The sequence below is a fragment of the Cervus elaphus genome, chromosome 21 (genome assembly GCF_910594005.1).
Source record: "Cervus elaphus chromosome 21, mCerEla1.1, whole genome shotgun sequence".
NCBI classification, from domain to species: domain Eukaryota; kingdom Metazoa; phylum Chordata; class Mammalia; order Artiodactyla; family Cervidae; genus Cervus; species Cervus elaphus.
The window spans coordinates 75196717-75222938 of NC_057835.1; the positions used below are offsets into that span (position 1 = coordinate 75196717).

General features: G+C 39.3%; 1 protein-coding gene across 1 annotated transcript in view; it reads left to right on the plus strand.

Moving 5' to 3' along the window:
• The window catches only part of MMP16 (matrix metallopeptidase 16), a 378595-nt gene that overhangs the window by 96669 nt on the left and 255704 nt on the right, over positions 1–26222 (plus strand). The window lies entirely within an intron of this gene.

The following is a 26222-nucleotide window of genomic DNA, read 5'->3' on the forward strand; positions in this document are numbered from 1 at the left end:
CCGGTTCCAGGGGTCCCTGGGTTACTCTGAACTTCTATCTGTCCCAGTCAGCTAATTTAAAGAGTTGTGTTGGTAGTAGGCTTTTTTTTTTTTTTTTTTAAGGAGATCAAATATAAATTTTCCCCAAAATCATAACAAGCAGAATTTCAAATTAAATTTGATGAAAATACTCTTTTAAGTCCTAGATATTGGTCATAATAATTTTAACTGTATTGTGATTGGGAAACACATTAAAAGTTTATTTTTAAACATGTCCAACACAGCCCCAGCAACAGAATTCTTTTCGCCTCCTTCTGCCTAGATCTCAGTTCCTTTTTTCCAGTTCCCACACTAGGCAATTCCTTCTGTGTATGTTATGATGAGCATACGTATTAGAGATTATTATCTTCTGAGTCCCACAGTAGGAATACTGGAAGCACTGGAAGCCATAGGGCTTAAGCCAGGAGGTTCTGGAAATGATAGTTCTGCAGGTAAGAAGGAAAAGGTAAGAGGGGAAAAGAACACCTGTGGGAACTTATGCCTTTGATGAAGGTTTTAGCTTTTTTTTTGCCTCTAGCTGTCTACTTCATCTCTGAAACTTTTCTTACATTTTCTATTTATTCTTTCCTGATGCTTTCTGGGGGTACTCCTTAATCGATACAAATTCACTAATCCATTCTTCTACCTGAATCATTACACTCCTCAACCAATCTGTTGAGTTTATTATACCCACAATTATATTTTGTGCATTCACTATCTCCAGTTATATTCCTGTTATATCTTTTTATGCCTGTACCAATATTAAAATTCTCATATATTTGATGATATTTAATATACTACTTCAAAATATTTTTCCTGCTAGTTCCATTAATTCCAATTTTATGGAGTAGATGGTTTTGTTCATTGTCTTTCTTTTACACAGATTGTGTTATAGGTGAGTGGAATCTCCAGAGATCATTAGCTAATGAAACCTCAGACTCAGTTTATGACTCCCAATCTTTGGAACTGTGTGTGTGCACGCCATCTTGGTGCCTCTGTCCATGCCCCCCATTCAGTTCTAATTTTGTTGGTCTGAGTCTGTGGCCATACCACCCTGAACGTGCCGGCTCTTGTCTAATTTGGTTGGTCTGACCTGGGGCCCAAGCTTCAGTTTCTTCAAAGCTGCCTTGGTGGAGTCAATGTGCAGCCACGTTCAAGAACCTCAGAGCCCGATCACTGTGAGAAGGAATGCCTGGGGGCAGACGGGCATCCCTGCTCTGCAGTGTGATCCTTGCAGCGGGGAATGGCCAAGAGGCAGTTAGGGAGTGATCTGCCCTGAGCAATGTGAGGTGAAGGGAAAGCCAATATCCTCCAGCCCACACCACATCCATAACCCAGGACTTGCCCCTTCACTGGACTGCACACCTAGATTTGCCCTAGGGATTTCCCACTTTTTCTCATCAATTATCCCTCTCCTTTGGGTGCCCTCTCCTGGACTGACAGGCAGACATTTTTGTTGGGAACCACAAGTGTGAATTCTCTAACTTGTTAGCCTTTCCCTGTGAACAGTGGCAGAGAATTCATAGGAACAACCAGTGCTACACAAGGGCAGACTCTTATGTATCATGTGTTTCCCTGATGGCTGTCACTTCTTTATACCCCCTTGGTACCTTGTCATTTGTTATAATGATGATAATTTACATGATTTAAAAAGCTGTAAAATTCTTAAAATGGCAAGATTACCTATGCTTTTTAGTAGGAAATATATCTGTTGAATATTTCTACTTGAAATATTCCAATGTAATTTCTTAAAATTTTGAACACATTTAAAACTTTTCTGCTGTAGTAAATGCTGATTTCTGAGTATATTTTAAACATATTGTGAAGACTTTAGATAATCATAATAAATATTATTGACTGCTCCACTATGCCTTTGCGTTTCTTGGAACTGTTTAACAATTGTATTCTTCATTCATTTGTTTGGTCAGTTGCTCAGTTGTGTCCGACTCTTTGAGACCCCGTGGACTGCAGCATGCCAGGCCTCCCTGTCTTTCACTATCTCTCGGAGTTTAGTCAAACTCATGTCCATCGAGTTGGTGATGCCATCCAACCATCTCATCCTCTGTTTCCCACTTCTCCTGCCCTCAATCTTTCCCAGCATCAGGATCTTTTCTAATAAGTTAGCTCATCTCATCAGGTGGCCAAAGTATTGGAGCTTCAGCTTCAGAATCAGTGGGAGTGTTTTCAAGAGAAAACAGTGGTCATAGCAAACACCTTCTTCCAACAGCAAAAGAGATGATTCTACACATGTACATCACTAGATGGTCATCATCAAAATCAGATTGCTTATATTCTTTGCAGCTGAAGATGGAGAAGCTCTATACAGACAGCAAAAACAAAACCTGTTTCTGACTGTAGCTCAGATCTTGATCTCCTTATTGCCAAAATCAGACTGAAATTGAAGAATGTAGGGAAAACCTCTGGGCCATTCAGATATGACCTAAATCAAATCCCTGATGATTATACAGTGAAGGTGACAGATTCAGGGGGTTAGATCTGATGGAGTGCCTAGAGAACTATAGACTGAGAGTCATAACATTGTATAGGAGGCGGTGACCAAAACCATCCCAAGGAAAAAGAAATGCAAGAAGGCAAGATGGTTGACTAAGGAGGCCTTACAAATAGCTGAGAAAAGAAGAGAAGCAAAAGGCAAAAGAGAAAGGTGAAGGTATATCCAATTGAATTCAGAGTTCCAGAGACAGGAAGAAGAGATAAGAAAGCCTTTTTAATATTCTTCATTAAAGTGAAGTTGCTCAGTTGTGTCCAACTCTTTGCGACCCCATGGACTGTAGCCTGCCAGGCTCCTTTTCTGTCCATGGGATTTTCCAGGCAAAAATACTGGAGTGGGTTGCTATTTTCTTCTCCAGGGGATCTTCCTGACTCAAGGGTAGAAGCTGGGTCTCCGGCACTGCAGGCAGACTCTACCATCTGAACCACCAGGGAAGTCCAATAGTTGGCTATTATTATTATTATTAGTTATTAGTTGGTTTTTATTATTGTTCTTTATGGCCTTCAGAATAACCGCTTTCTCTGATTCTCTGTTTTATTCTGTAATCATTTAAATAAAGGGATATTCATTATATTTAGAATCATATAAAAACTAATACACTCAGAGTGAGACAATTTTATGAACAATATTCAATACAAAAATTTTTGAATTATTTTAATTCTGAGAAGCAATGCTTGACAAATTTCTTGTCTTGAACTTAAATCCAGATACTTACATTTGCTATATTTAAATAACCACTAGAAGAGAGAGACAATTATTCTAATTAAACAGTTGCAATTGTCTCCTGGTGTATTTCCCTTAAACAATAATAGACTTGAATTTCTCCCTCCACTCATTAGCTTATAGACTGTTTTTTTTTTAAATCTAGGGCACATTACCAATTCCCATAACAGATACTTTGATGGTTCCATGAAACATATCCATAAGCATCTAATGTGTTTTAAAGTGAATGGGCTGGATAGTGCTTATTCAGTAGATTTTATATAAGATTGTCTTTATACAAGATGATATGTCACTAAACTGAAATTTTCTTTTCAACCATCTTGAGCATTGATGTGAGATTGCTAGACAATCAGTCTTAAAGGTGATCAGATTAGCTGTCTGCTCACAGTTTTGCCTATAACCCAGAGGCTATAGGCAAAACTATATATACTCTATTAGTCTATTTCTTAGGGGTGTTTTAAAAGAGATATAAAAGTGAACATTACTGAACTGGAAATAACCAGGTTTTTGATGGATTCCATTTTCTAGATACAACAACTGGTTCATTAAAACATTTGGTGTACAATTTGACAAGTCAGCTGAATGTAAAATATTAAACTAAAATATAAAAATTTTTCTTATAATCTCCAAATCAAAATTTAAATATCTTTATAATTACCTCATCTTTTTTTTTTAAATCAAGTCACTGTTATACTGAAATAAAGCATGGTGACTTCACCTAGATACTTGATTAAAATAGGTCATCTCACCACTCTGAAATGATTTCTGTCATGCACGGCCTGCACAGGAAACTTATTCATGTTATAAAGTGTGACTTGTGACATTAGACCTTCCAACAGGATAATTCCAACAGAATATTTTCCCATGAGGAAAATAAAACATAGCATTAAATTTAAAATATATTCTCTTAGAAAATAGCCAGCTCTGATTAGTCAAAATCTTGGCAAAGCGAATGTCAGCACTATTTTAGCTAAAAATGAAAATAGATTGCTTTAGACACAGTGCCTATCAAAGGTCATTTAAAATGTAATCTGACTTTGAAATCCCTTACTTCATATGTTTCTGTAGAGGAAGTGAACTAGCAGAACAGAGGAGATTGGGAGGAGCAGTATAATGTAATCCATACCACAGTATCCTTACAATTTTTTTCATAGACAGTGGAGATACTATCACGTGGAATTCAAACTATTAACTTATTTTCAAAGAGGCTTAAATACTCAGGATAGGCCATCTTTTAAATAAGGTTTAACCTGTATTATTTTATCAGATCATTGGTTCTTCTTTTATTTGATGTTTAACCTGCGACAAAATTAATTTTATGTGACTATATTGTCACTGTGGACATTTTTATACTTAGAAGTTGATCAAATTTTGTTTCTCCTGTGAGCTCTAGAATGTTTTACTAAAACCTGAATGTAATCAGCCTATTTTTGACCATAATTGACTGATTTTCTCCCATCTAAAAGAGGTCCCCATTAAATAAACGTGGTAAAAGATGCCATCTTCAGAGGACACTAAATGAATCAAAATTCTACATTTGCTTATCTGGTAAAAGAATGATTCTTTCCAGCTTTGTTGGATCTTTGCCCTTATTTTGGTGGAATCTACGGAGAACCTTTGCTCCATCTCATGAAGATGTGGTCCTTTCTATTCCTTTTGTAATCTGTCTAGAGTAATCTCATAATATCTCACCTATGCTTTCTTCCTCTGAGGCAGTCCCAGTATTAAAGCCTTTCTGTTTGCACTTACACAGGCACTCCCTGGGAGAGACTAGCTCACCTGTCAAAATCCCGTAACTGGTGACTACGAGCCCCGCCAGAGACAGCGTCCATACTACTGCCAAAGTCAGAAAGTCCGAAATGTTAGGAACTGCTAAGGTCATCAACTTCTACCATCCTTAGATTCTTAATCATGGGGTATGGCTTTTATAGTTATTGGTTCTCTAGTGGAGTGGACCTTTGATAGTAAAACTGTGATGTGGGGATATAGATATATAAATATATTTCATCAGAAGAATTTCTGTTCTAATACATAGGTATTGAGAGCCAGACTTCTTAGGCATGATTGGCAAAAAAAAGGACACCTCAGCACTGAGAGAAGAAAGATCAGGTAAAACATATGGTAAAGAAAGAATAAAGATTTTGTGTTAAAGGCTGAGGGAAGAAAAGCAAAGTAAAATTAAATCAGTATGGGCCTTAAGCTTTACATTCCTGTGGATTGGTGTGGAAGGGAGGGACCTAAGAGATGTTTCACTGGAGCTGAGGACATGTGTTTGGCCTGAGGTTTACATAGCCCTTGGAACAGATATCCCTGGGTATCAGGGAGACATCTAAATAATATCTGCTGAGACTAGAAAGGATGATAATTGAGTAATAGCACAAGAATTTTCAAAATCTTTATGACATGATTTTGTTAATGTCTATGAAAGTCGTGAAATTAAAAGAGATGTTATAACAGAGTGGTTAAGAGCCAAGACTCTGGGCAGCACTGTTTTTGTTCAAATCTAGGTCTCTCTTTTACCAGCTCTGTGACTTTGGGCAGGCTATTTAGCTTCTTCTTTGTCTTGGTTTTCCTATGTTAGAGTGTGTAGCAAAGGGCTACGGTCAGGATCAGTTAAGTTAATGAATGTAAAGCATTAATACTTATAAGAACGCCTGGTACATTAAAAAAAAAAAAAAGATGCTAAATACATGTTAGCTAAAACTTCCATTAGAGTAATTATGGTATTATATTGTTATAAAAATATAGTTATGAAAATATTATAATGTTATAAAGGAAAGGGGAATTTGACCTGTTTTTATCATCTAGCCTTGAATTACTCATACCCAAGTGGTTTTCAGAGCCTTATTCTTAGATTTTGATAAGGAGTTTATTTTCAGGTCCATTTCAGGACACATTTAAGATACTGTACTACAGTATATTTTTTATAAATTCACAACATAATAGCAATTTCTTATCTTTTGTTTCCCAATTTATAAAACTTTTTTGAAGTAGATAAGGAAGAAAACTCTACAGATGAGAAAAGTAACTCTGGCTAGAAGCCTATATTTATGAACATGTGATTTGATAGAGAATAGAGCTGGCATCAGGCCAGAAAAACATTTATGATTAGAGTGGTGATCATCTATTGCCTTGAGCATAGGAAAGATCATAAAATTAATTTTAAAGATTCATTACTAGGATTTTTCACAAGGTAAGTAAAAAATAAAATTTATTTTTACCTTTAATAATAATAAAATCTGATAACTAATTTACTTTTGTAAAATAGTAAATTACACCTGTCTTTTGCTTGTGTACTTCCCTTTTGATTAATTGATCTGATTTCAGTATTGACCATCTGGTGATGTCCACGCGTATGTCCATGGTGATGTCCATGAGTCATCTCTTGTGTTGTTGGAAGACGGTGTTTGCTATGACTAGTGCATTCTCTTGGCAAAACTCTTGGTAGCCTTTGACATGCTTTATTCTGTACACCAAGGCCAAACTTGCCTGTTACTCCAGGTATCTCTTGACTTTCTACTTTTGCATTCTAATCTATGATGAAAAGGACATCTTTTTTTTTGGTGTTAGTTCTCGAAGGTCTTGTAGGTCTTCATAGACCTACAATTTCAGCTTCTTCAATATTAGTGGTTGGAACATAGACTTGGATTACGGTGATGTTGAATTGTTTGCCTTGGAAATGAACAGAGATCATTCTGTCGTTTTTGAGATTGCACCCAAGTATTGCATTTTGGACTCTTTTGTTGACTATAAGGGCTACTTCATTTCTTCTAAGGGATTCTTGCCCACAGTGGTAGACATAATGGTCATCTGAATTAAATTCACCCATTCCCATCCATTTTAGTTCACTGGTCCCTAAAAAGTCTATGTTCACTCTTGCCATCTCCTGTTTGACCACATACAGTTTACCTTGATTCATGGACCTAACATTCCAAGTTCCTATGCAGTATTGTTCTTTATAGCATCAGGCTTTTCTTTTGCCACCAGCACATCATTCAGGAAATCAACCCTAAATATTCATTGGAAGGACTGATGCTGAAGCTGAAGCTCCAATACTTTGACCTCCTGATGTGAAGAGCTGACTCATTGGAAAAGACCCTGATGCTGGGGAGGTTGAGGGCAAGAGGAAAAGGGTACAATAGAGAATGAGATGGTGGATAATATCACCAACTCAGTGGACCTGAGTTTGATCAAACTCGGGGAGATAGTGAAGGACAGGGAAGCCTGGCATACTGCAGTTCGTGGGGTCACAGTTGGATATGACTTAGCGACTGAATGACACCAACTTAGTTAAGATTTGTCTCAAATGAATGGCTTTAAGAGTAAATTTTAGCAACCTGAACTTTACAGTATCTTCAATAGCAACTCAAGGACTCTTACCTAGAAAGCAGCTCATTATTCATCTCTTTTGAGCAGTTGCCCAAATGAAACAATGGTGTCATACATTTTATTAACATGCAGCACAAAAACCCCTGCTTACTAAACAGTTCTGAATCCAGGAAAGCCTTGGGCCTTCTTCCAACTATTAATGTAGAAAAAAAAAATTACCAAACTTACCTACATCAGCAGAAAGCAAATACCTAATGCAATTCCATAATAAATTTGAGTATTTTTGCCCTAAATGCAGCTTTTTAAGCTTCTACTACCTCATTCTAACTCCCTCCAGATTCTACTGTTGATCATGATGACTAGAAATAAAATTAGGAAGACAAATATGACAGGAATTAGATGCCTTTAGTCTCACGAAGGCCAGGCCTGCTGTCACTCATAATTACATATGGACCCTTGAATGTGGTGAAGTGAGAACCAGATGTTCATCTTTACCTTGTACACCAACACTCTTTTGAATCTCCTCCTGTAGCTTTTCTCGCTTGTGTGAAGTGGAAGTATCTCTGACTTCCAAAATCATGCCACAGAGAATGATTTTGATGGCATCTAATCAAAATCTAGACTTCAGCAGACATATATGACCTTGGGAATATATTTATCTTCCTATCCTGAAACTGGTTGACAGCTATAGCTTTCATTTTGGGGCACCATTCTTTAAGCCTGAAAATTTGGGGTTGGGAGGAAGATGATAGCTTATTGAAAGGACTGAGAACTCACGTTCTGGAGAATGTAAGATCCAGTAAAGCATTCTTGCAAATATATTTACCTTTGGCTTACAAGATCATAAGGCATTTACTTTTAGATATGTTAAAGACATATAGGTGTACCATCATTGTCCAACCAAATGATTGTCTAGTCAACGTAAGGTCATTAAAAAAAAAAAAAAAGATACTTGGGTAATATATGGTACCAAATAACATTCTTCCCTCTTTTTTTTTTTTTTTTCATACCATCATTATCCAACCAAATGATTGTCTAGTCAACCTAAGGTCATTAAAAAAAAAAAAAAAAAGATACTTGGGTAATATATGGTACCAAATAACATTCTTCCCTCTTTTTTTTTTTTTTTCATACCATCATTATCCAACCAAATGATTGTCTAGTCAACCTAAGGTCATTAAAAAAAAAAAAAAAAAGATACTTGGGTAATATATGGTACCAAATAACATTCTTCCGTCTTTTTTTTTTCTCACTGCTATAGGGATATAAGGATTAACTACTGTCTGTTGGCTAATGTAAGGAAGGCCAGAGATCAAGATTTTCTAGTCATAGCTTTTAAACTGTGACTGTCCAAACCTTTATTATTGTGACTTGTTGGTTCTGATTAAATTGTTCTATATTTACAATTTCAGAGTCCATTACTTTAGAATGGACTCAAGCCATGATTTTGAGAGTACATCCAGCACTTAGGCTGGGAGTTCACCACGCCTGAGTGGAAGTTATGTGGGCAACTCAATAACAGTGAGTGTGTGTGGACCTGCGTCCTCGGCAGTTTAGGGGAGCTTGGTTTTGATTCTTCTCTTGGTGTTCAGTTCTTTGTATTGCTACGTCTGCTCAAGGGAAATATACTTAACTTTATTGTCAAGTATCATTTGGCTTAAAACATCTCCTCTTCCACTCCAGTCTTTGTCTGGAAGTGTCCAAAAATTATATTTTGATCAAGCAGGGTAAATGTCTAACCATTTGACAACTCACCTAGAAATCTTGCCTAGAATTTTCACTATAAAATGTAACACACAGATTTTAGGAACAAAAGTAAAATAGACACAAAGTGGTAAGCAGAGTTTTTTCATGTTTAAATACTACTGACTACAACTGTGTGCTCTATGCCTATCATGATTAAGAGAGAAAAATGTATCTGTTTTATTATTTATTTCAAGATTTAACAGGAGTTGTTTCTAAGTTTTCTTTCTTATTTTATATCTACACCTAAAAAATATATTACCCTGTGGCTTAAGTAACTATTGTGTGTTTTCTATTATGTTATTTTTTCACCTTTACTTATCTATCAAAGGCATAAAATTATAACATTTTCAAATGTACAGTGTGATGATTTGGCATACATTGTGAAAAGTTTCCTACAATTGGAGTAGTTAGCACACCTATCACATCAGATATTTATCATTTTTATAAGAATACAAGCTCTACTCTCAGCAAATTTCAGTTATAGAATACAGTATTATCAATTATAGTCACAGTGTCATGCAGGAGAACAAAAGATCTTACTCATCTCATAACTGGAAACTTACACCCTTTCAGCAGCCTCTCCCAGTTTCTTCTGCTCCGTGTCCTTGGAAGCCAGCATTCTGTTTCTGTGAGTTTGAATTTCTGTTTTTGAGATTCTACATACAAGTGATGCCGTGTAATATTTGTTTTTCTCTGTCTAGCTTATTTCACTTAACATAATAGTCTTCAGGTACATTCAGATTCTAAATGGCAGGGATCCCTTCTTTTTAAAGCTGAATATTATGCTACTTTATGTATCATATTTTCTTTATTCTTTCAAACTCGTGGTAGTTAGATTGTTTCCACACCTTGACTATTGTGAATAATACTGCAGTGAATATGAGGGTGCAGAGACCTTTTTGAGATTATGGTTTCATTTCCTTTACTTCTTTTCATTTTGGATCATATTTTGGTTCTATATTTAATTTCATGAAAAGACTCCATAATGTTTTCCATAGTGGCTATATTATTGGGTTGACCAAAATATTCATTTGGTTTTTTCCCATGAGATGGCTCTAGTAGTGTTTAGTTTTCTTAAATTTCATTTTAAACAATTTTGTTACATTGTATTGTGACAGCTATCATATCAGCATGCATTTTAAAAAGATTTATCAAAATATGTGCACTTTTTTTAGCCATGTTACTATTGAAGATGGAAAAAAATTCAGACAATACACTGAATCAGGAGAAAACATTTGCTATTGATATGACCGATAAGGCATTAATATCTAAAGTATATACACAGTCCATACAACTAAAAAAATAAATAAATAAACAACCCTACTAAAAATGGGCAAAAGACCTGAATAGACATTTTTCCAAAATGGAATGTAGGTGGCCAACAGACACTTGGAAATATGCTCAATGTCACTAATCATCAGGGAAATGCAAATCAAAATCACAATGAAATATTACCTTATATCTGAATATCATCAAAAGGACACAAATAACAAATGTTGGCAGAAATGTGGAGAAAGAGAACCCTGGTACACTCTTGGTGGGAATGTAAATTGATGCAACCACTGCATAAAACAGTATGGAAGTTCCTCAGAAAACTAAAAGTACAACTACCCAGCAGTTACACTCCTGAGTATATATCTGAAAAAGACAAAAACACTAATTTGAAAAGATGCATTATTTGCAACTTCAAAGATATGAAAGCAAACTTAGTGTCCATCAACAGGCAAAAATCCACATATATATATATGGATAAACATGAATGGATGAATGAATAAAAATATCAAACTGATGAATGGATAAAGATGTGTGTGTGTGTGTGTGTGTGTGTGTGTGTGTGTGTGTGTGTGTGTGTGTGTGTATGTGTAGATATAGTTTAGTTGCTAAGTCATGTTCAACTCTTTTTATGACCCCCCATGAACTGTAGCCTGCCAGCCTCCTCTGTTCATGGAATTTCCCAGGCAAGAGTACTGGAGTGGTTGCCATTTGCTTCTTCAGGGGTTCTTCCCAATCCAGGGATAGAACGTGCATCTCCTGCATTGGAAGGCAGATTCTTTACCACTGAGCCACCAGGGAAGTACTGAGTAGTAAGTACTCCATATATACACACATATATACAGTGAGGTACTATTCAGTCATAAAAAAGACTAAAATGGGAATTTTGCCATTTCCAGCAACATGAATAGACTTGGAAGGCATTATGCTAAGTGAATGTCAGATAAAGAAAGAGAAATGTAATATGATACCATTTATATGTGGAATCTAAAAAGCCCACAAACTAGTGAATCTAAAAAAAATAAGAAACTAGTGAAAACAGAAACAGCTTCACAGTTATAGAGAACAGAGTATTGGAGAGGGAAGAAGGGATAGGGCAATGTAGAGTCAGCGGATTAAGGGGTACAAGCTACTGTGTGTAAAATAAGTTACAGTTATGTATTGTGCAATGGGTAATATGATTAATATTTTATAAAAACTACCAACGGGATTTCAAAAAGCGTAGAGCTTAGGCTCTTAAGGGTATAGCAGTGATAAAAGCTTTCATAGTCATTTCTAAAAAGCAACACTTCATAGTTTTCTCTCTCCAATGGTTCTCTAATATACTTGTAGTAGAAAGGCAAGAGAAAACCAAGAATGTAAATAGCTGAGCTCTCCACAATGGGGCTTCCTGCCTACTTTCCCTGTTCAAAGAAAAGAGGAGACACCATCTTGCAATAGAGGCTTCATAGACAACTGGGCTTTTCTAGTGACAGTTGGCATTTGATGGTCCATATCTCTTGGTTCTTCTTGTTGCCAATGATCCGTCTGGCGATGATGGTGAAATGGGAGCAATTAACTAGATGCGGGAGGGCTTCCTTTAACAGTTGACGGGTACCATCTGGCACGATTCCAAAGACTTGTAGTGTTTTTAGTGTGGGAGTTTCTCCAAGTTCAAGTAAAGTTTCAGGTATTATGTCATAGCACTTAACAAATTTCATTATACTTATTTTAGTCCTTTTGTCTTTTGATCTTCATACTAGTATTATAAGTTATTTACCCACCACCATTATAATATTTCCTCCTGCATGGCTCAGATGGTATAGAATCCATCTGCAATTTGACCCCTAGGTTGGGAGACTGGATTTGATCCCTGCGTAGGGGAGATCCCCTGGAGAAGGGAATGGCAACTGACTCTAGTATTCTTGTCTGGAAAATCCTATGGACAGAGGAGCCTGGCAGGCTACAGTCCATGGGGTCACAAAGAGTTGGACACATCTGAGTGACTAACGCTTTCGCTTTCACTCTCATTATATTATTACAATATTCTCAGTAACTTGCATACTTACCAGCATACTTGCATACTTACTTTACCAGCAAGTTTTATGTTTCCATATGTTTTTATATTACTGATTAGTATTCTTTTATTTCAGCTTGAAAAACTCTTTAATGTTTCTTGTAAGGTCAGTTCAGTGATGTTCAGCTTTTGTGTTTTCTTTTTTTTTGAAAATTCTTTCTCTCTCTTTCTGAATGGCAGCTTTCATGGGTGGAGAATTCCTGGTTGAGTCTTTGTTTTTCTCCCAGCACTATTAACATATCCATTGCCTTTGAGCCTCCAAGGTTTCTGATGAGAAATCTGCTCACAGTCTTAAAGGTTTTATTTTCTATATAGCAAGTTTTGTTGTTGTTGTTGCTTTTAAGATTCTCTCTTTAACTTTTGCCAATTTAATTATAATGTAATTAGTTATAATGTATATCTTGTTGTGGGTCTCTTTAGTTTTATCTTGATGTTACTTACGCTTCCTGGACTTGAATGTCTTGTTTCTTTTCCCAGGTTAGATATTTTTCAGCCATTATTTCTTTGTGTTAGCTTTCCGACATAAGTGTGTGTGTGTGTGTGTGTATTCACACATATAAATATGTTCTGTTTGATGGTGTCCCATATACCACTTAAGGTATCTTTATTCTTTCTCATTCATTTTTCTTTTCCCCCTTTAATTGAATGAATTCCATAGTACAGTTTTGAATTTTCTGTTCTTTTCCTCTGCTTGTTCTAGCTGTGCCTTTATTGAATTTTTCAGTTCAGTTACTGTATCTTCAGCACTATGATTTCTGTTTATACTTTTCTTTCTAGTGAAATTCTCATATTCAGTATTTGAACTGCTTACTTTGTTGAGCATATTTATGACTGTTAAATTAAAAGACTCTTACTCCTTGGAAGGAATGTTATAGCCAACTTAGACAGCATATTAAAAAGCAGAGACATTACTTTGTCAACAACGGTCCATCTGGTCAAGCTTATGGTTTTTCCAGTAGTCATGTATGGATGTGAGAGTTGGATTATCAAGAAAGCTGACCGCCAAAGAATTGATGTTTTGAACTGTGGTGTTGGAGAAGACTCTGGAGAGTCCCTTGGACTGCAAGGAGATCCAACCAATCCATCCTAAAGGAAATCAGTTTTGGGTGTTCATTGGAAGGACTGATGTTGAAGCTGAAACTCCCAATATTTTGGCCACTTGATGCGAAGAGCTGACTCATTTGAAAAGACCCTGATAGACCCTGATGTTGGGTAGGATTGAAGGCAGGAGGAGAAGGGAACGACAAAGGATGAAATGGTTGGATGGCATCGTTGACTCAATGGACATGGGTTTGGGTGGACTCTGGGAGTTGGTGATGGACAGGGAGGCCTGATGTGCTGTGGTTCATGGGGTCACAAAGAGTCCGACATGACTGAGCGAGTGAACTAATACTGATGCTGATTTGGTAAATTGTTTATCTCTATTTTATTAATATTGGTCTCTGAAGATTTTTCTTGTTCGTTTGTTTGAAGTATATTCCTTTGTTTCTTGATTTTCCTTGAATTTCTGTTAGTACTTTTTAAAAGTATTTATTTATTTATTTTTGGCTGCACTGGATTTTCACTGCTGCACGTGGACTTTCTCCGGTTGTGGCAAGCAGAGGCCACTTCTCATTGCAGTCTGTGGACTTCTCATTGAGGTGGCTTCTCCTGTTGTGGGGCTCAGGCTCAAGGTGCACGACTTTGCAGCGGTTGCGTCCTGTGGGCCCTGGAGTACTGGCTCAGTGGTTGTGGCTTGTAGGCTTAGTTTTCCATGGCATGTGGAATCTTCCTGGAAGAGGGATTGAGCCCATGTCTCCTACATCGGCAGGCGGTTCCTTACTCATTAGACCACCAAGGAAGTCCTTTGTGTTAGTTTCTGCCCAACAGCAAAAACAATCATTTATTCCAATCCTTAGAGACTGGTCTTATGTAGGAGATGAACCTTGTCAATAAACCTAGCTCCTAGTTACTGCTCAAACCTTTCTAATTGTCCAGACCACTGTCTTTGTTCTTCGTGGCTGCAAGTACTTGAGGGTGTCCCAAGAGCCTCAAGACCTTTCCGTATCCTGAAGAGGAGGATTGCAAGCAGCACCTAGATGCAGGCTGATTAGAAGCCAGATCCTCAGGCAGCAGCCAGGCACATAGGCAGTCAAGCACACAGCCCTTCCAGGCAGAAACTGGGAGGTGAGTGTTACTGCCTGCTCCTCTGACGGGATCTTTGTGGTATCGCTATGGCACGTGCTCACAAACCCGCTACCTGCTTCTTTGACCTAGTTCTCTGAGTCCCACTGGTTTTCAGAAGTAAATGATGTAGGGATCTCTTCCTTGAATGGCAGCTATAAACGTTGGACCCTGGATGTATACAGTTTTTATCCGATACTCTGAGGTATTTTCCTAACATACTGGCAACTTTGCTTCACTGTTGGAAGGAGCTTTAGGGAGAAGACAGGAAAGTGCCCGCTCACTGCCCTGGTCTCTGAGGACGCTCACACGCAGTACACTGTGAAGACGCATGCTCATTAAAAGCTGAACTTCAGGCAGCAGCTTGTAAAGTTGCAGTCACATCCTTTCCAGGGAAAGCCTGGGAGATGGTAGTGCTTGCCAGCTCTCTCTGTGCCAAGCCTTGTGACAATAAATGTTGCAAGCGCTCGTGTTCCTTTTAAGAACCACTTTTTGCAAAAATAGCATGAGACTCCTGAATGCAGGAGTTGGGCCTCCCCAGGTGGCGCAGTGGTAAAGAATCGGCCGGCCAGTGCAGGAGACTCAAGAACAAGATTTCAATTCCTGGGTCTCTGGAAGATCCCCTGGAGTAGGAAATGGCAACTTGTTCCAATGTTCTTTCTTGGAAAACTCTGTAGATAGAGGAGCCTGGTGGGCTACAGCCCATGATACTGCAGAGCTGGACACAGCTGAGTGACGGAGCACACATCTGGATGCAAGCCTTGGTGACTTTCGAGCTAGGTGTTTGGGAGGCCATCACCCAGGTGGGCTGTAAAAGTAGGGGCACCAGGTGTATGTTCCGAATCCTTCACTCCCAGAGAGAGGCTGGGAGTTGAGGCTTGCCTCCAGGTTGTATGGCCCTGAGCTGGGTGTGGGGTTTATGTCCGAGTGTGTCTCAGCTTTCCCTGTGGGTTTTGGTGTGTGATTTTCTTATTTACCCCATGTGAAGAAGTCAGTCAGCTGGTTTCAGGATTTCTCTCAGTGAATTGCTCCAGGTACATTCAGTGTACATTCAGTGCATATATAAGAGGAGGGAAATAGGTGCCTATTTACTATTTTGGTCCAGTCCCCTAAAACCTCATTTAAACTGAAGAGTATATGTATTTCAGTTGTTCAAGTAATATTTAGATTGATCTTTAAGTTCTTATGCTTTGCTATGGCAAAAACATGTATTCTAAAGTATCATCATTAAGATACTTACCTATATAATTTTAAAATCATATAATCTTTAGTATCTTTGGATTTTTTTTTCATTTTCATGTTTGTTTTTTTTGTTCCAGTTTTCTTCACTGAATTACCCTTTGTTATCTTTGCTTATTTTTATATTTTATTTATTTTTATTTGGAAGATAAATATGTAACCCTGAAAGGTTAATTTTGGATTATGTTGCATTTGCTTCTGTGACTTTAATCCTTTTCTTGCTGCTTCTGTTATTAAAGGCATAGGTAAGGGCCTGCCTCAGGGAGGTAACCTGACCCTGCCCACCCTTGAAGGATGGTGACATTCTTGAGTTCTTTGTGTGGCAGATGGCATGGAGTTCCTCCTCAGTTGCTTACTAGCATGGTCTAGAAATTCACATTTGGGGAGGCCAGAACCACAGAGAGGTGTGACATCTTGTTTGTTGATATGACAGGAGATGCTCCATTTCACAGTACCCATGAAATGACTGTAAGGAAGTGAAACTAACATCCCCTTACCCACAGCTTGCTATTCTAGGAGACAGTTGCAGGAATTGTTGCTCAATCTCTTAGTCCTCTTCAAATCTTAGCCACCCCATGGACTGCAGCATGCCAGGCTTCTCTGTCATTCACCATCTGCAGAGTATGCTCAAACTCATGTCCATTGAGTCAGTAAAACCAACCAACCACCCCATCCTCTGTTGTCTGCTTCACCTCTTGCCCTCAGTCTTTCCCAGCTTCAGGGTCTTTTCCAACTAGTCGGTTACTTGCATCAGGTGGCCAAAGCATTGGAACTTCAGTGTCAGGATCAGTCCTTCCAATGCATACTCAGGGTTGATTTCCAGAATATCATGGCATCCGGTCCCATCACTTCATGGCAAATAGATGGGGAAACAATGGGAAAAGTGACAGGTTTTATTTTCTTGGGCTCCAAAATCACTGCAGATGGTGACTGCAGCCATGAAATTAAAAGAGGCTTGCTCCTTGGAAGAAAAGCTATGACAAACCTAGACAGCATATTAAAAAGCAGAGACATTACTTTGCTGACTAAGGCCCATATAGTCAAAACTATGGTTTTTCCAGGAGTCATGTATGGATGTGAGAGTTGGACCATGAAGAAGACTGAGCGCTGAAGAATTGATGCTTTTGAACCATGGTGTTAGAAAAAACTGTTGAGAGTCCCTTGGACTGCCAGGAGATCCAACCAGTCCATCCTAAAGGAAATCAATCCTGAATATTCATTAGAAAGACTGATGCTGAAGCTGAAACTCTCTAATACTTTGGCCACCTGATGTGAAGAGCTGACTCATTTGAAAAGACCCTGATGCTGGGAAAGATTGAGGGCAGGAGGAGAAGGGGACGACAGAGGATGAGATGGTTGGATAGCATCACTGACTCAATGGACATGGGTTTGAGCAAGCTCCAGGAGCTGGTGAAGGACAGGGAAGCCTGGCGTGCTGTAGTCCATGAGGCTGCAGAGTCGGACACGATCGAGCGACTGAACTACAACAAGGTTTGTCATAGCTTTTCTTTCAAGGAGCAAGTATCTTCCAATTTTGTGACTGCAGTCACTGTCTGCAGTGGTTTTGTAACTGAAGAAGGTAAAATCTGTCACTGTTTCCATTTTCTCCCCATCTATTTGCCATGAAATGATGGGACTGGCTCCCATGATCTTAATTTATTGAGTTTTAAGCCAGCTTTTTCACTCTCCTCTTTCACCTTCATCAAGAGACTCTTTGGTTCCCCTTCACTTTCTGCCATTAAGGTGGTATCATCTACATATCTGGGGTTGTTGATATTTCTCCCAGCAATCTTGATTGCAGGTTGTGTTTCATCCTGCCCAGCGTTTTGTATGATGCATTATTTGCAGGAATTAAATGGTCTTTTTATTTTGTTTCCTCACCTCCCCATCTCTGATCTATAAAAGAACCTGGCGTTCAGACCCTGACAAGATGGTTTTTGAAGCACTAGCCTGCCATTTGAGAGCTTTCTTGGCTCAGGTGGTAAAGAATCTGCCTGCAGTTGGGAGACCTGGGTTTTGATCTCCGTTTCAGGAACATCCCCTGGAGAAGGGAATGGCAACCCACTCCAGTATTCTTGCCTGGAGAATCCCATGGACAGAGGAGCCTGATGGGCTACAGTCCATGGGGTTGCAAAGAGTCAGACAGAACTGGGTGACTTAACCCTTTCACTTTTGACCTGCCATCTCTTGGTCAGCCAACTCCCAAATAAAATTCTTCCCGTATCTCACCACCTCGTCTTGGATTTATTGGCCTGTCATGCAGTGAGCATAGCAATCTTGGACTCTGTAACAAATGCTTTACAATATGGTGTTGTTTTTTGCCATACAATGACACAAATCAGCCATAAGTCTACATATATTCCCATCTTGAGCCTCCCTCTCACACCCACCCCCATCCCACCTCTCTGAGTCCTCACAGACCACCTGGCTGAGCTCCTTGTTTTATGTAGCAAACTTCCTACTGCCTATATCTGCTTTACACACGGTGATGGATGTGTTTCAACACTACTCTGTCAATTTGTCCCACCCTCTCCGTCTCCCACTGTGTTCACAAGTTCATTCTCTACATCTGCATTTCTGTTCTTGCCCTGTAAATAGGTTCATCAGCATCATTTTCCTAGATTCCATATATGTGCATTAATATACAATATTTTTGCATATTCATTTTAGCTAAAAAGATCCTTAGTAACAGTGTTTTTTCTTTATATTTAAAATCATCTCCTTCAGTCACAATATAAAGTAAAATTAAGGACAAGCATGTCTGTTGTTAATTTTTGGTAGACATTTTTTTCTTAAAATTAATTGATTATTTTATCTGTGGGGTGATATTATTCAATCACAGTTTGCTCACAGTTTATAATTTTTCTAGCAATTTATATGTATGAAATGCAAAGTACTTTTCCAAAGTTTTATTGTTTAGTATGGTGATGTTTTGAAGGAGGTATCTGGTGCTTTACAATGCCCCTAAAGAGATGTGGTCTTTATACCAAATGGAAATCTTACCATAGTTGGCCATAAGCTTGGCAGGGAGTCCTATAGTTCACTAGACTTTAATTGGTGGCCTTTGATTACATTTCTGTTTTGTTTTGTTTTTGAAGGGTAATATAATTTTAATGCATTTCATTAAAATCAGTTCTTTTAATAATAATAATAAAAAAAAAATTACTGTTAGTGAACCAGACTTGGGTGTGTTGGCCTGCGTGTGGTGAAGTCAGTCTACTGATGCTGGGTAGTGGTGAAGGGAATGCAGGATTTATTGGAGGACACCCAACAAAGAGTCCAGGGCAGCTAGTACTCCAAACACCAGAGCTCCTGGAAGGGTTTCATGAAAGCGTTTTTAAAGTTCAAGTGGGGGGTGCAGTGGTCATGGGTATGTAACCAGTTCATGCACAGTTCTCTGACTGGTTGACGATGAAGTAACAGGGAAGTGTCATAGAGGTTAACATTATTGATTCTTAGGCTGCAGTAGGCCTAGAGGCTATGTGCACATGGCCATCAAACAGTTAACATTTTCCATTTCCTGGGGGCTTTAGCATGTGTAACGTGACTCTTAAAACGTATATCAGATACCATTGTTTATGTACTTCAGAGATGAGCTAAAGAAGAGGATATTGGGGGAGAGTCTGTCCTGGAAAGGGCCTTTGGTGTTGTTATTGTTCCGTCGCTCATTCATGCCCAACTCTTTGTGACCCCGCGGACTGTAGCACACCAGGCTTCGCCGTCCTTCACGGTCTCCCAGGGTTTGCTCAGATTCATGTCTGCCGAGTCAGCGATGCTTTCTCACCATCTCGTCCTTTGCTGCCCTCTTCTTGTGCCTTCTGTCTTTCCTGGCATTAGAGTCTTTCCCAACAAGTTGGCTCTTCACACCAGGTGGCCAAAGTGTTGGAGCTTCAGCCGCCCTGCCCTGCTCACTTACATTACCTGATTGGGAATTGGGAAGCAGAACTACTTCTCATAGGTTGTTTCATTAGCACAGAAATGTTGTAAAATGGTGGCTTTTCCTTAGACATATTTCTTCTAGGTTAAAATGGCTCCTGGTGAAATACTTCTCAGCGTTGTTCAGTACTCTTCTCTAATGATGAGATCATGTACCCACAATCTTACATCTTCTCCCCAGTGACTGTTGTTCAGACACAGGAACGATTTCCTTATTGGGAAAATCCTTATGCTCATAAATATTTGCTTCAGATTTGTTAATATACAGGAATGAATTTAACTTCTGTTGGCTTAAGAAATAGTCACAACCTAGAAGTTGAGAGTTATGTTTTATTTGGTGAGAATTTTAGAACTTCAAGCCTGGGAGACAGCATCTCAGGTAACCCTGAGAGAACTGCTCTAAAGAGGTGGGGGGAGGAGTCAGGGTAAATAGAAGTTTGCAACAAGGGGCAGGTAGTCTGAACATCAAAAGATTATTATTAATTAAGAAAATCAAATTATCTCAAGTTAAGGAATTCCACACTGTTCTGTGTATGGGAAGATGCAAGAGCCTGGGCTTGGAAATCCTTCCTTAGCTATCTGGGGCCAGCATCCTGCAGTTTGGTTTTTCACGTCCATAGTTCCTTGCTCAAGTAGGAGTGGTGGTAGCCGCATCTTAGGTATGGTTTTTCTTGGGCACCCACTGGGCTCAGAAATTCACATTCGGAGGACTGGAGTAACTGATGACTGTGACATCCTTGTTTATTGATATGAAAGGAAATACTTCATCTTTCACCTCCATGGAAGCAGACATTTTGTGTGATTTGTTCACTTAATGAGAGTCAGACTGGTGACTGGTCAATAGCGAGTAACACATCGTAGATCCTCATTAAGTTTGTTATTTTTTCGACTGGAAAAAAAAAAATTGCAACCTAAAAGTTGAGAGTTGTGTTTTACTTGGTGGACAAATCTGAGACGTTGAGCCTGAAACATCTCAGATGATGAGAAGCTGTTTTGAAGGGGAAGTGGGGGAGCCAGGATATATAGGAGTGAGTTTTTGCAACAAAACCAGATGGTTGCAACATCAAAAGATTACTGTTAATAAAAATAAGCCAGATATCTCAAGTTAAAGAACTTAGTTGTTTCTGTGTATGGAAAAATCCGAGAGTCTGGTCTCACTGATGTCATTCCTTTGATATGCACCTCAGCTCTGCGGGACCAGTATCCTGCGTTTCATCACCCTGAGTTTCCTCAGGGTGCACCATGGGCGAGGGTGGATGTGTGGCTGTGGTGAGTGCTGGCTGGGCTTGGCAGGGGGCAGTCCCCTTTGTCTCCTCCATCCCGAGTCTCCCTCAGGGATCACCCTCTGGGAGGCTGTGATGTGATGGCTTGATGGAAGCAGCATCCTTTGTTTACAGATAGAGCAGGCAATATATAAACTCATTTGGAGAAGGAACTGGCAACCCACTCCAGTGTTCTTGCCTGGAGAATCCCAGGGACGGAGGAGCCTGGTGGGCTGCCGTCGATGGGGTCGCGCAGAGTCGGGCACAACTGACGTGACTTTGCAGCAGCAGCACATAAACTCACATGCAGACTGAATGAGTGAACAGGCATGACTGATCCAAGGGAAACATTGCCTCTCCACAGTAGAGGTATCGATGATGTTTCTATGCTGAATACAGTTGTGGTTTTCCTTATTCCAAGTTAAGGAGTACATCATGGTTCCCACCTACAATGGAGAACATAGACCATTCCATAAATTGCTCCTTCATTTTTTTTTTTTAAATCCTTTTGGTCAGATTATTGTTCAATATTAGGAAATGTCTTTAATACACTCACTATCTAATTGAACTTTCTTGGTATAGGGAATTCTCTGTTCATTAAAGAATTTATTAATCTTACAATCAACTTGATGATATAAACTTTTTTCTTCTTATAACAAAATTAATTTTAAGTGATCCTGTCTTGTTTCTCATGGTACAACCAAGCTGTAAAATTGATTTTTCTGCTAATGTGGTTTCTTTGGGGGCTTAAACCAAACTCATGACTCATTTATCCATTCATAAATTGAGGCATTTCGGAACACCTACAATATTTGAGTCATTATACTACGGCCGAGAAATGCAGCGGCTTAAATGTCTCTGTCCACAGACATTCAAAGTCTAATAGAGGAGCAAATCACTGTGGTTAGTGAGTTAAGTGCTCAGGCATGGGGAGCATGTAGACAAAGCATCAAAACCAAACCAGAAAACCGTAGTGTGTTTCTATAGGAGTTGGTGAGCTAGCTGATTTTTGAAGAGACAGCTCCACGCTAGCTCTATTAAAAACATGCTTTTTCTGAAAAGTGAGGGCCGGTGTACAAGAAGAGCAAAAAGCATCTGTGAAAGCATGGAGAAATAAATAGGACAGTGAACAGTTGTACATTGCTGATAGTAATACCTGTAAGTCAGGAGCTCTCTATTACATGGCAAACATTTGTGTGGTAGAAAGGGCAGAATGGCTCCCTCCACTTTTTATCATATTAAACTCTCCACCTAGGTAATTTCATTCACTCCCAAGGGAAATGCACATGTTTGTCATGAATATATGAAGCACTATACTTCATATTGGTGGTGGACTGTTGGTGGACTACAACCTTAGCTTAAATGCGTTAAGCAAGGTTTTGAGAAATGGAATATTTCCTGCCATATCAACAGAGAGGATGTCACAGATAGCAGTGATTGCAGCCCTCCAGGGTAAGCTGGTGAGCCCTAAGGGCACTCAGGAAGGTGAATACTTATAATCTAGCAGCCGTCAGACTTCAGCCACTCATTGAGCTGAAAGGAAGCTCGAAATGTGAAAAATACAGGATAACTGGCCTGAGAGAGGTGAGGTGGCTATCAAAGAAATGATTTCAGTGAGCCCAGACCCTTGTATCTTTCCATACATAGAAAAGAACTAATTTGCATAACCTGGGATATCTGGTTTTCTTTAAGAAACAATCATCTTCTGATGTTCAGGCTACCTGCCCTTTGTTGCAAAACTTGTATATAACCTGGATGCTCCCCTCACTTCCTCAGAGTTGTTCTCTCAGAGTTACTTGAGACGCTAATTTAGGACTTGAAGTCCTAAAAATTCCCACCAATTAAAATATAACTCTCAACTTTCAGGTTTTGAGTATTTTTTTAAGTCAACCGTTTCAGGCAGAACTCATTTTTTGACAATACAGTAAGTTAGACTAAAAAAAAAGAAAAAAAAAACATGTTTGAACATTTAAAAGCATGCTTCTAAATGACTCAGAGATTTTAAAAAATATCATCATGGAAATGTTAAAGTGTGAGCTGAATGAACGCGGTTACCATGAAACTGATGAGTGTCGTTTTGGGGGACTCTGAAGAGCTCCATCCTGTGTGTCTCAGCACAGAAGAGAATTCAGTGAGAGGCAAAGCGATAGGTAAGAAGTGGTTTGTTAGAATAGGATGCTCGTGAGGCTTACAAGTGGGCAGGCAAGAGAGTACCATGCCCTGAGAACTGAGTGCGCTGCAGTTTTATAATCAAGGGAAAAGGGGGGAGGGGAAGACCTCCTTTGTCTTTCTTGAGTGATGTCATGCTTCCATCATCAGTTCCTTTACGAGGTTGGGCAGGGGAGTTTTCCTGTCCCTACATTGTCAAGCTAGGTGCATAAATTGTTTGTTTACTTTTTTCATGTGTGCGGAGAACCTGTCTTAGCTGACAGATCATTGGGCAAGATGCGGGGCTCATGCCGCCACCGTGTTATTGTTTGGGGACATGTCTCATGTTTTCTGTTGCATGGTTTTGTTGCTAAGCGTTCCTACTTGCTTTTGAGATTAAGAAAACCTGATTTCTTGAGTAATCATTAACTTACCGGAGTTTCTCATAGTTTTTCTACTTACAAAGCCCTACTGAGATTGCATATTTAATCACCTCTTTTGAAAATTCCATGGACAGAGGAGCCTGGCGGGCTACAATCCATGGGGGTCACAGAGTCAGACAGGACTGAGTGACATCACAATGACACAATACAATTTGTCCCTTTACTGTCTCCCTGTTAACTAATCCATGTGGGTTATAGCTGAAGTAATGCGTTAAAAAAACAAATTTATACCCAAATGCTGCATTAGAAAGAATACAAGTTAAAAATTCATTAGCTAAGCATCCAACTTAAAAAAATAATAGCTAAATATATCCAAAGATTTTAGGAAGAAGGAAACAGTGAACACAATTCATAAATTAATGATGTAGAAAAAACAAGCACATGATACAATACACATAGAATAAAGTGGATCCACAAAGACTCATTCATTTTTGAAAAGCTAATAAAGATAGACAAATCTCTGGTAGGATTAATAATTTAAAAAAGGAAGGCACAATTACACTGGAAGTGGATATGTAATGTTTGCTACTACAGAGACTGAACCACTAACAAGAGAATATTATGCCAATAAGCTCAGCAAACTTAGATAGACCTGAACAATGTCTAGATCACTACAGTGGCCTTAAAACCAGTCCTCTAGACTAGGTTCTCAAGTCCTCTCTGTTCATTATCCACACAGTAAAATGATCCGTTTACAAAAAAATGCAATCATGCTACTCTTCTGCCTCACTAAAAGCCAAAACTGATGTCTTGCTAGTCTAAGGGGAAAGGATGTTTCCTGAAAGAGACATCATCCTGGTTCCGCCTCTCCATTTTGACCTCTTCCTGCTCTGCCCTTGCTAACTGCTCTCCTACCACAGTGTTTCCCCTCCAACCGCTGCTAAAATGTACTGAGTTCCTTTAGCCTCAGGCTCCCCACCGTTGATATTCTCTCCATAATGGCACTTGGTTTTTTCCCACCACGTTCTCCTTTCTTGTTGTTCAGTCACTCAGTCGTGTCCGACTCTTTGCAATCCTAGGGACTACAGCAGGCCAGGCCTCCTGGTCCTTCACCATTTCCCAGAGCCTGCTCAAACTTAACGTCCATTGAGTCGGTGATGCCATCAAACCATCTCATCCTCTGTCATCCCCTTCTCCTCCTGCCTTCAATCTTTCCCAGCATCAGGATCTTTTTCAATGAGTCGGCTCTTTGCATCAGGTGGCCAAAATGTTGGAGCTTCAGCTTCAACATCAGTCCTTCCAATGAATATTCAGGACTGATTTCCTTTAGCATGGACTGGTTGGATCTCCTTGCAGTCCAAGGCACTCTCATGAGTCTTCTCCAACACTACAGTTCAAAAGCATCCGTTCTTAAATGCTCAGCCTTCTTTATGATCCAACTCTCACATCCATACATGACTACTGGAAAAACCATAGTTTTGACTAGACGGACCTTTGTCAGCAAAGTAATGTCTCTGCATTTTAATATGCTGTCCAGGTTGTCCAGGTTGCTCACAGCTTTCCTTCCAAGGAGCAAGTGTCTTTAATTTCATGGCTGCAGTCACCATCTGCAGTGATTTTGGAGCCCAGGAAAGTAGTCTGTCACTGTTTCCATTGTTTCTCCATCTATTTGCCGTGAAGTGATGGGACTGAATGTCATGATCTTAGTTTTCTGAATGTTGAGTTTAAGCCAACTTTTTCACTCTCCTCTTTCACTTTCATCAAGAGGCTCTTTAGTTCTTCTTCGCTTTCTGCTGTAAGGGTGGTGTCATGTGCACATTTTCTTAAATAATTCTTATGTAGCTTTCGGACTCAGCTGAATGTTAGTTCCTCCATGAGTGCGCCCCATGCTCCATAATCTCAGATTCGTCTGCACTAGCACAGCCTTTCCCACTTTTATGTGCTTTCATTCGAGAAGTTCAGTCCCATTTAGGTGTGACGATGTTTTATTTATATTTTATCATTCACTCCACATACATATACATGTCAAAATGGCAGGAATCATGTCTGTTGAATTGACTGCTTCAAGCCCCAGTGCCAGCCCAGCATGTGGCCCTTTGTAAATTTTCAGTCCACTCATCCATTCATTCAGAAAACAATGCCTATAGCCAACGTTTTTATGAACTTGGTCCTCTTAGAACTTTTGACAATTCAGCATTGAACAAAGCAGACAAAACTTCTGCCCTTCTGGAGTCTCATTTTATCTATGTGTATGGTGCTGTATCACTGACTCAGTGAACATGAATTTGAGCAAACTTCAGGAGATAGTGAAGGCCAGAGGAACTGGGCGTGCTGCTGTCCATGGGGTCGCAAAGAGACGGACACGACTTAGTGACTGAACCAAAACAAAAGTGGGACTGTGTAGACACGAAACAAAATAAATGAGTGAAATATTGTCA